The sequence below is a fragment of the Adiantum capillus-veneris genome, chromosome 3 (genome assembly GCF_014529385.1).
Source record: "Adiantum capillus-veneris isolate H3 chromosome 3, ASM1452938v2, whole genome shotgun sequence".
Lineage (NCBI taxonomy): Eukaryota > Viridiplantae > Streptophyta > Polypodiopsida > Polypodiales > Pteridaceae > Adiantum > Adiantum capillus-veneris.
The window spans coordinates 159,149,829-159,160,673 of record NC_140933.1 but is presented as its reverse complement, the minus strand read 5'-3'; the positions used below and the strand labels follow the sequence as shown (position 1 = coordinate 159,160,673).

At 43.3% G+C, this 10,845-nt stretch overlaps 1 pseudogene across 1 annotated transcript in view; it reads left to right on the top strand.

Moving 5' to 3' along the window:
* Nucleotides 1–7,226: 7,226 nt before the first annotated feature.
* LOC147462059 (uncharacterized) overlaps nucleotides 7,227–10,845 on the top strand; it is a 70,918-nt pseudogene continuing 67,299 nt past the window's right edge. The window contains exons 1-3 of the transcript XR_015187667.1: nucleotides 7,227–7,355; nucleotides 7,763–7,798; nucleotides 7,896–8,033. The product of XR_015187667.1 is annotated as an uncharacterized LOC147462059 (transcript). The remainder of the gene's footprint in view (nucleotides 7,356–7,762; nucleotides 7,799–7,895; nucleotides 8,034–10,845) is intronic.

Sequence of the window (10,845 nt, the reverse complement as noted above, 5' to 3'; positions counted from 1 at the left end):
TTTTGAAAGTGTGTGTGTGTGTGTGTGTGTGTGTGTGTGTGTGTGTGTGTGTGTGTGAGAGTGAGAGAGAGAGAGAGAGAGTTGAATTAGTTTAGTCATTGTCAAATTTCAATAGAATGATATTTTTTGTATTGTTGGAACATTGCTATCGCCTAATGACTTTGTTCTTTTTTAGGCATATATTCGCTTAATGGCCCCAGGTGACACTCTTTAAGACTACTTTTTAGGGTGCTCACGAAACCTTGGAGGATGAGGAAGCAACTTTCACTCAAGAAATCACATGAGCAAGAATGAATAAGGTACCTGGGATGTTGAGTTATGTTTTGAATGGCCTAAAAAATTATGGTTGAGCATCAGGAATTGTGAGATTTTATGATGCACCTCGTCCTTAGACCCTTAGCCATAGATTGTGTTCACATATGGTGCATCAAGACCATCTATAGGGCATAGCCCTTTGGAGTCCCATCATGTGCACCTTCAAGAAGCAAAATTTGACATAGAAGAAATGTTTTTGATCTTGTATTTATGTCAATTTTTGCATTGTATATTGAGTGAGTGAGTGTGTGTGTGTGTGTGTGTGTGTGTGTGAGAGAGAGAGAGAGAGAGAGAGAGAGAGCACCTTCCTTGTATATGCTCATAGTTGGGATGACTATGATTTCAACGGAGAGAAAATGTCACCAACTATAATTTTTGGTCTAATTAAACTAACTTTCTATTACAAAGATGGTAGAAAGATGCATTTATGACCTATTACTGTCAAAATAATGACGCCACTTGCAAAAGAGCTTAGGGAATTCAGATTGGATTTTGATTTGCAACCAAACAACATTAAAATGAGTCCTAAAAGTCTCCGTTAGTGTGCTTAAAGGTAAGCCCAAAAGCGCAGTAAGTGGGCGGAGCAAAGCATTCATGGCCGCTTAGTGTGAGAAGAATGATGCTACCTTCAAAACTGCCTAGGGGATTCATTTTTGGATTCTGACGTGTTGTGGAGAAAGAAACCTCCACTCTCCCTCTTCTGCACCTTTTCACCACAAAGCAAGGCAATTTTCACTAGGAAAAGCATGCTCAAAAGTTAGGGGTTGATTAGCTTGTGTAGAGCTAATTGCTGGTTAGTTTTCTAAGCCAAATGCTCCTCTCAAAGACCCCTTTTCCTAAATTTGCAAAACTGATAGGACTCCATGGCCATGCAGCTATATTATGCTTAATTAAGAACACTAGAAAGATACTATGGATTATTTGCTACACATTTCTAATTCTTCTTCTTTTTGAACAAGGACCTATTCAACTATGGTGATGTCGGGTTATGAAGTTTTTGATCTCCTTGATCATGGCATGTTATGGTGAACAAGCAGGTGTGCATTGATTCAAAGTCTCTATCATAGTAGCGAGAAATAATTAATAGAATATCTTTTGGAGGTGAGGTCAACTCTATAAATCTTGCCCTCAATTGATGTCAATCTCTCTCTCTCTCTCTCTCTCTCTCTCTCTCTCTCTCTCTCTCTCTCTCTCTCTCTCACACACACAGATTAATGTCTTCAATTAATCACAACTTTATAGCTTAACATTATAAGTTTAGTTCACATTGTTGATAGGGTTACCCACGAGTGGACAACCATCAAGCCTGGGATGTCATGTTCACATTGCTAATGGGAAAATTGATAAAAAAAAGCTAATGATTTGCCAAAAATCTAAAGTACAGCGCCTTGTTGTTTCTAGGTTTTCTAGCTCTCTCCACCCCTCCACTTTAGATAGCGTTGCAACTAGTTGCCAACCAAATACGTGATTTTGTCCGGAAACCTCTCATGGGATTTGGAAACTGAGAAGGTTTAGCACCCGCACCCATTTTCAAACTAGGAGCAAACAAATATGGCTTATAAGATTACCAAAATGCTCCTCAAATTTTTGGGAATTCTCAAAATACCCCTTAAATATAAAAATTCCTCAAATGATGTTGAGGTAAAGGCACTGCACCTCTGCCTGCGGTCGGGCGATCGATTGCCTGTCACTGTGTGTACGCTCACTAACCTTATTCTTAATATACCAAAAACAATAAGGAGCTTCACAAAAATCTTGTACGTCTGCTCCACCTACACAACACAGTCTCTTGCTTCTTCCCTTCCCTGCATGCACGCACTGCACCACGCACATACATATCCACACAACAAGTGCATACCATCGTATAGGCTCTAGCAGTGTGAGAAATAATATATTCTTGCTAGCATCAGTATGCATACCTTGCAGGTATCCAGTAATGACTTGCATTGCTCCATGATGCATCATGCCAGTGTCAGTCATCGCTCGATTGACAACCCTAACTGCAAACACTCCCACTATGCTAGGTTAGGCCTCGACACTAGTAGGTTGTACATGAGATACCTGAACACTGACGAAATCTGCACAAACCTGGCTGTACTAGCCTCCCCTAGGCTATCTGCATGCACTGCATCATTAGGACTACTCATCACGTATGGATGTGTCATCGATGACACCGGGATGGCTACGTCCCTCTCACCCATAGGCGAAAATGCGTGTCCTGTTATCAACTCATCAGCCTCTAGCATGAACATATCAAAGAACTCCATGTTCGTCATCTCTGCCTATGTCTCTAGGGAGCAGAACTGCTCTACCTTCATCTGCACAGACTCAACAACACCTGTTGTGTCTCACTAGAGCACTGCTGCTCTACCTTTGTCTCTATACAATCAATTGGCATGTCCTACGCAGTTAAATGCTTTGTCTTTTGAGCATGGTGGAGCTCACCCGCAAAGGAGACATATCTCGTCTCTTGCTCAATGCATGCCAGAAACAAAACTAAGACCATGCCGTCTCGTACCTCAGATACATGCATAGGATAAACCAAGCCACTGTGGGCTCCCCTGGTGATCATTAATGATCCGTAATGCATCTGGAAGAACTGCTCTCTAAGCCGTACTTGACATCCACTATTTGTCACTGTCTCACCGAGATTAAACTTTGTGAAATTTGAGGAACATAACACACACATCGTAGCATATAAGATTCACCTTAGGTAATGACAAACATACATCTCTTGCACCCTCTATGTCATATGCTGATTTGTCAGCTAGATCCACACGACCAAGGCTCCCACTAGCAAAAGTGCTAAACCACTCACAACATGATGTGACGTGGAACATTGTATATTAATCTAGCAACCATCGCATCTCTATCATACATAAAAGCAAGAGGAACACTCGAGATAAACATGAAATCACCGTCACTAGCATACAAAGCCACCTCTCTAGTTTGTGTCAAAATCGTCTTTGCATCACACACACGTTTGTGTCGCTGCCTTATGCATCCAAAGCAATGACATTTAATGTGCCATGTGTGACCACAATGCCAACATCTCAAGTGTTGACACGAATGAGACCGCCGTCTCACATGAGTCATCGTCGTGGATTCAAAACTATCACACATCAATTGCCATAAGTGAAGCTATGGCTCTATAGCATGTACAAAGGCAATGTGCATAAATCAATGCTGAAGAGAAGTGCACTAGACCTGGAATGAAAGAAGCTCCCTAGGGGGCAAAGACACTCTCAAAAGAGCTCACCAACACTTGTAGTACTCAAGCGCATCAACGCATAAAATCTTCCACAGTAGTGTAGCCACACTGTGCTTTGCAATCGTCACACTGATGCAAGTCTCAACACCCAAAAGTACATGGAACCTGTAACCAGTGACTACCTATAAAGTGTATGCAAGAGACTCACGATTGAAATATTCATTGATAAAAAACAATGCATACCATAAGTCTACTTGTAGTCATCGGCGAGCATACACAAATCTCACTCTTGCGAGATTGGATACAAGAACATCAATCCGTGTCCAAAAATAACCATATGCCCATAAATTTGGGAGCAAAGGCGACCACGACAAAAGAGATCACCATCTCAATCCAATGACCATAATTTTCAAAATAGTATATAACAATCAAGCCAAAACTATGGCGAGAAACCTAGGGAAAATTGGACAGAGTCTTCCCTGCAAAAAGGGCAAAATCTCAATGCAAACTCTCAAACTATAAATTGCATCCAAGATGCCAAAGTGGGATGATCTGGACCACTACAAAGTTGACCAAATTTTGTCAACAAAAGATATGGAAAAGTGAGAGTAAACCTTGACCATTATAGTCATTGAAATAGGACTCAAAACCATGAACCATAACACTACTCAATGCGAATGAGTGGAAATGCCAAAACACATCCACAATGTGACATACAATGGTAATCCGCACTCATCGTACATCACAAAGTGACCACACATAAACATGCATCACAAAGTGACCACACATAAACAGGCATCGAAAGAGGTGCAATTTGAAAAACTGATCAATGCATAAACAATGCTCTGCACATAGCTCACCGACTCTTACAAGTGCTCACCGAGATACATGTACAATGGACATCAACCATGCGGCATAACCATATGCAAATCTAAGGATCATAAACCAAAGCACAAAATCGTTGCCAAAGTGTCCTATAAAAACCTGTGAAACAAGCTCCACATGTGTGCCGCTTTGATTGGTGTGTAAATGTCTTCGTGATTCTTTACCCAAATCTACCAAAAAACCTCAAACCTCAAACCTCAAGCTCTGCACAAGTTGAAATTGCAGCTTGAATCTTAGAATTTATGCACTTAACTTTGAGCACCTGCTGTGCTTCCAAAAGTGCATCATACTCACACAGTGTGTGAAAACAAAAATCTGAAATTTCCTGCATACATTTATTGTGAGCTGAATTTCAACAAATCGGTGAGGAATTTGCAAAAAGTTTTCTTTTGCAAAGTTGTAGACCATGTCGAAATGGAGGGACACAATCAACAAATTTTTAAGGTGTGCTTTCTACAAGGAAAAAAATCAAATTTGAAAACAGTGTTGCTGCGCACACAGTTTTTAGGGCAACACTTCACCTACACACAATCTTCCATACTCTCTTTTGAGCTTCCACAAGAGTATACATCACTCTCAGTTGAGCTCACAAGATCCCATTGCGTTCCCACAAAGCTTTCAAGCTTTCTTGATCTCTCCACGATTAAGAGCGAGCAAGCTATCGCATCGAAGATCTTGACACAATCATGTTGTTCGCGATTGCCACTCGGGAGGGACACTATGTATAAATTGTGTACATCGCGTGCATTCAGGGACTATTTTTAGAACTCCTTATTTATAGAATTTTGACAAATAAAATACACCCTTTTTCTATTCAATCTATAAATTTTTTCCCCTATTCAAATTTACGGTACCCTTCTATGTGTGAAAACGTGAAAAAAATAATAATTGAATAACTCCTTTTGCAACACTCATGTGATATTCACATAATTATTAAGTGACCCCCCGAAGATTTTTATGTGCTCTGATTTGCAGAGTGCGCGAATGCGCTGTGTGTGCCGCGGAGAGAGAGAGAGAGAGAGAGAGAGAGAGAGAGAGAGAGAGAGAGAGAGCACAGGATGTGGGTGGAACAACTCACCACAATGTGTGTGTGAGAGTCCCTTATTCTTCTATTTAGTAAAGAACAAGGTGTGTACAAGTGATGGACAACCGGACGCCTCTGGCATGCTCAACGTAGGTAAGAGGTACACTGCCTTTACCCCAAAACAGTCTTCGGCATGTCCGATTGAGGCAAGAGGCACACCGCCTTTACCCCAACAAATGGCACTCGGACCTCGTAAATTTTACCAAAAATTCCCATAATGTCCTTATATTTCTACAAAATTTTCATAACAACCCTTGTCAATCTCTCAAAAATGTTTCAAGTCATCATGTTTCACAGCTTTGCCGAGCAAGGTGGGTTCTCCCTTGATAGAGGACCTACAGAATGTATTAGAAATAGGATTTTTTATGACATTTGTGGGCTCTGGGGATGAAATCATTTACTGAATGTAGATTCAGAATGTTATGACCTTATTGGAGGAAGTTTGTTCTTATGACACATACATATATAGATAAAAAATTAAAAGGTATTCTAATTAGGCCAGTTTCAGAATTTGTACAAGGAGTGGCAACACTTAAAAATAAATAAAATTCGAGAAGATTTCTACACAATGTCCCCTCCCCACCCTTAATACATTGTCGCGATTCGCCACCCCCCTCCCCCTTGGCTCTGCCCTGTTTATCTTCTCCCCTTGTGCTTGCACATCATCCTCTCCCCATGAGTCCTGCTTCCTCCTACATGATTGCCATGCTTTCCCTTCCATGCCACTGACCTGCAAACAAAACTAGATGGCACCCATGGCATCTGTCTCCACCCCTCCCTAACTGTTGCGTAAGCAAGACACAGCCTTCGTGCTCAATCGAAGGTTTTTGGCACAGCTCCCCCCCCCCCCGCCACAACCACGTGCGTTTCCTCATGCTTGTAAATCACCCTAAAAAAGGTTACTCGCTCATGCTGCCTACGACACGCTCTGCCCTCTCTTGGTGCCTACATTAGATTGAAGCAGCAAGCTACAATGTTTGGTTTTGTTTTGGATCCTGCACCATTTGTCATGAGTAGGGGGGAGAGAGAGAGAGAGAGAGAGAGAGAGATCCAAATTGGAAAGGGAGGTGCATGGCCTCCACGTAACAAATGCCCCTCTTCTCTGGCGGTGAATGGAAAGCATCTTTTTAGATTCTTAGTTATTTTTGAATAAAATTCAGTTGGTAGCCCAGGCTTCAAAAAAATTGAAAGGTATTCCTAATTCAAAGATTCCTCTCAACAACAAGAAAAACGATGTGTTAGTTTATAGCACATAACAAGATGCAATGCCAAAGCACATAGATTTACAACGATATTAGCTAGAAAGGACAACTATGAGAGAGAGAGAGAGAGAGAGAGAGAGAGAGAGAGAGCTAAAGAGAAGAGAAGAAAATGCTAAAGGAAAAATGAAAGAGAAGAAAAACACCTATTTATATGGGCACAAAAGTTCTTTTGACTTTCCACCTCTTTTCTTTTCCTAAACTCACCCTTCACTTATGCACTTAATATGTTTTGAAATAATTTTTATTTTTTTGAGATTGGGGAGACCCCAAGAAACCATATGAAACTGGAGAGTCTATGAAGAAACCATGTGAAACTGGAGAGTCTATCACCTTATGTTTTCCTGGGATCCAAATCATTATTTTGGGAATTTTTAAAATTTCAGCGGTATTTTGGGAATTTCCACAAATACTGGTCGTTTATTCTACGCTAAGTGTGCTCTCTCGTTTATAGCTGCTCTCGCTTGCTCACCTTCATGCTACGCTGCAGCACGCCTAAGCTACCAGTGTATCTCTTCGTCGGGAAAAAAGAATGACGGATACATCTCCTCGCCCCCTCTTTGGCGGAGCCATCTCCTGTTCTTTTCCACACAGATTGCAGGTACCTTAGCCGCTGACAAATGTGTGTGTGTGTGTGGGGCTGGGGAATAAAAAAGGGTATATGTTGTGTGCTAAATGTTGCGTACTTTATATGCAAGAAGCTTAGCTTGGTGTGCGCGCGCGCGCGCGCGTTTGCATGTTTGTCTGCGTGGTTTGCATTTACATGCGCACGCATGTGTTAGTGTACGTGAATGCTTCTATTGGTATGCATCAATTTTAGAATATGTGTGAGAGAGAGAGAGAGAGAGAGAGAGAGAGAGCCCAATGTGGGCACACCCAAGCCCACAGGTGAGTTGTTAGGTGCGTAATTTCAATCCTAAAGGGGAAATCAAACAGATGTTATAGTCAGTAAATGCATGCATCTCAGTTTTTACAAGTTGGGCTGACTTCTCTGATTCTCCTTGCAAGGATGTGAGTTCCATTCGCGATGTTCCAGACAACCAGGTCAAGACTATTTCAGTCTGAAATGCTAGTCTGCTTTATATTCTGGTGTTTTGTGAACATTAAACTCACATGGTGTTCAACTTTTTCTATGACATAGGAAGTGTATGCTGATCCCAGACGTGATGAGTGCATCATTATTGAGCTTTTAGAACATGAGCGGAATGTGGCAGATGCACAAAGTGCTCTTTGGTTTCTTCAAGACCTCTCACAAGAGCAAGATGCTGGCTAAAGCCTGGTACACCCAGTAGTTGTGTTATTTCATCGAGCCTCTCTGAATTACTGAAAAAGAGAAACAACAAAAAAAAACCACCACCCAAAAAAGTGCTCATGTTCTTCTCACCTTATATATGAAATGAAATGTTATATTAACGTCTTCAAAAGGCCAAAATGACCTATGAGACCAAAAAGTTACAATTGGTGAATCTGATACCATGTCTGAGTACGAAAATTACCAGGTTACAAAGTTACCAAGTTACAAAGAACCAACACTAAAACACTAAGGCACTAAGGAGAAAGGGAATAAGGTGGGGGGGGGGAGGGGGGGTTTGTGGGTTCAGATGAAATCTCTCATCGGTCGCTGTCGGATCTCATCGACTTCCTCCATGGTCAGAACTCTGGTTGGGCATCTTGCATGTCGAGCTAGAGTGATCTGTACCTTCTGTTGCAACCTTAGTCGGTAGTGGGAGACCCCTCGAGGTCGTGGACGTCTGGATCTGCCAAGTTCAGTGGCTCTGTCAAGCAGTGTACCTCTAGTATGATTAGGCTGTAATGATTGCTCCGTTTGCTCTCCTCTGTCTGGTGTAAAGAACTCTGTGATTCGTCTCTGAGACTGTCTTTCCCCTGATTTCCTCAGCAAGCTCTCCCTAAGTCTGCGCAGCCGAGCAGGAACAATCCGAGACACTTCTGATCCTTGTATCTCATGACTCTAGAAAAAGGTCTGAACCCTTCTCTAAACAAGCAGTGGAAGCGTCCGCGTATCTCATAGTATGCTGGGCAGTGGCATGTGTAGTGCAGTTCTATCTCTGGCTCTAAGTTACATAGGTGACATATCCTGGCTCCTGCCGGCACCCCTCGGAATCGGACGGTCTCGATTTGGAGCTGATGTGAGGATGTGTGTATTTGTCCAATAGCGCATCTTATTCCATGAGATAAGTGTGTATCCATGTATGGTGGCCTAGTCACAAATCCGTCCTCCGTGAGTTGGAGAAGATGCTCTCTGTAGAAGGCCATCTTCGTGCCCAACTCCTGTGTCGGTTGTATCCATGTGCTCCTGGTATTTAGTTGAATCAGATCCAGACGTATGAGCTTGGTGATCTCTGTCCGTGTGAGAGACAAGGAGGGTGCATCCAAGGAGTATTGAAGCGGAGGTAATCTATCCATATTGAGACCATGCGACTGGAACCATGATGCCATCTGTCCATACCAACATGTTGTATCGCCTTGTAGAGCTAGTTGTCGAGATGACTCCAGGGCAAGCCGAGCGTATCTCTCCAGGGAGATCCCATAAACCGATCCGTGCATAAAGGACACCGATCTCGTCAGTGCCTCCACCACGAGGGGGGGGGGGGGGCTAGCTCGGCTCGGATAATCTCATGTGGTACTGAGGCCTTAGCCCGAATCATCCGAGCGATCATAGAGACGAGAGGCCTCTCCATACATCTCCATCCATCTGTATTACCAGATCTCCCATGGTGGTCTACTGAGGGTCCCCATACCTGAACTCCATAGAGCATAGCTGGAGTCACTAGAGTGTCAAAGAACCATAGCTTTGTTCGCGGTTCCTGAAAGTGAACCTGCGAACACATCCTCTCCAGTCCTCCCAAAGCTGCATATGCTCTCGTCAGTCTAGTCTCTGATGCTCTCCTTAGTGAAAACACCGGTCCACTGAATACTACCCCAAGATAGGTATATGCATCTGTGTACTTCACAGTCTCCTGGCCATACATAAATGTGGGTGCCGACCTCCTGACCTACTGTGGTGTGGTGTTGAACACCATAACCTTGGTTTTTCCCAGATTGACTGACAATCCACTGTCACGAGCAAATGTATGCAGAGCATCCAAATGACGCTACATCCCCTCTGGGGAGTCTGAAATCAGCACAATATCATTAGCATTTAGTAACAGTGGAATCCATGTCCCTGCTAGCTGAGCCCCCTTGTCTCCCTGCCGCTCTACATAGTCTGAAAACTCATCCACATACATCCCAAAAAGAGTCGGGGATAGTGGGCATCCTTGCTTTACTCCGATAGTGGAGTGGACCATGTCAGACATTCCCTCAGTGGTGCGTACCCGTCCCATCACTGTCCTGTATAGAGCCAGAATATCCCATATCAGCTCTATAGGCACACCCATGTCCTGTAGTCTGTGTATAAGTCTGGCTCTCGGCACTGTGTCAAAATCTTTGCGGAAATCCACAAAGCTACAATAGATTCTCTTGCCATGGTGTCTACCCTCCTCAATAATAGCTCTGAGTATCAGAATCTGGTCAAGAGTGGAGAAACCTCTTCTGAAACCTGCTTGCCCTGGTGCTCTTATTCCCTCTCGCTCTGCCCATCTACTCAGCTCCTGCTCAAGGACGGATGCATACAACCTAGCTAATGTGTGGCCAACCATGATGGTGCGATAATTTGCGAGAATCATGGGATCTTTTAACTTGAAAATAGGCACAATCGTAGACATACTCCAGGTCTCCGGGAAGCCTTCATACATGGCTCGATTAAACATCATAGCCAGGAGCTCTGCAAGCATATCCCTGGCATGGATGAAGTGCTCTGCTACCAGACCATCATGATCATGCGCTCTCCTTGTCTTCATCCTGTCAATGGCTTTCCTTACCCTCTCCGCAGTAAAGAAAGAACATGTCTCTAGGCATGTCTCTAGTGGGTCAAGCAGAGGTGGTTGCCCTGATGCTGTGTAGAGAGATGTGGCATATTCCCCCCATGTCTCAGTGGAGGTGACCGCGGGTGGTGGTGAATGCTCGTGGAATAGCCTCCATGCTTCGCCTGAGTCCTGACTTATAAATAGCTGATATAGATCCCGCTCTAG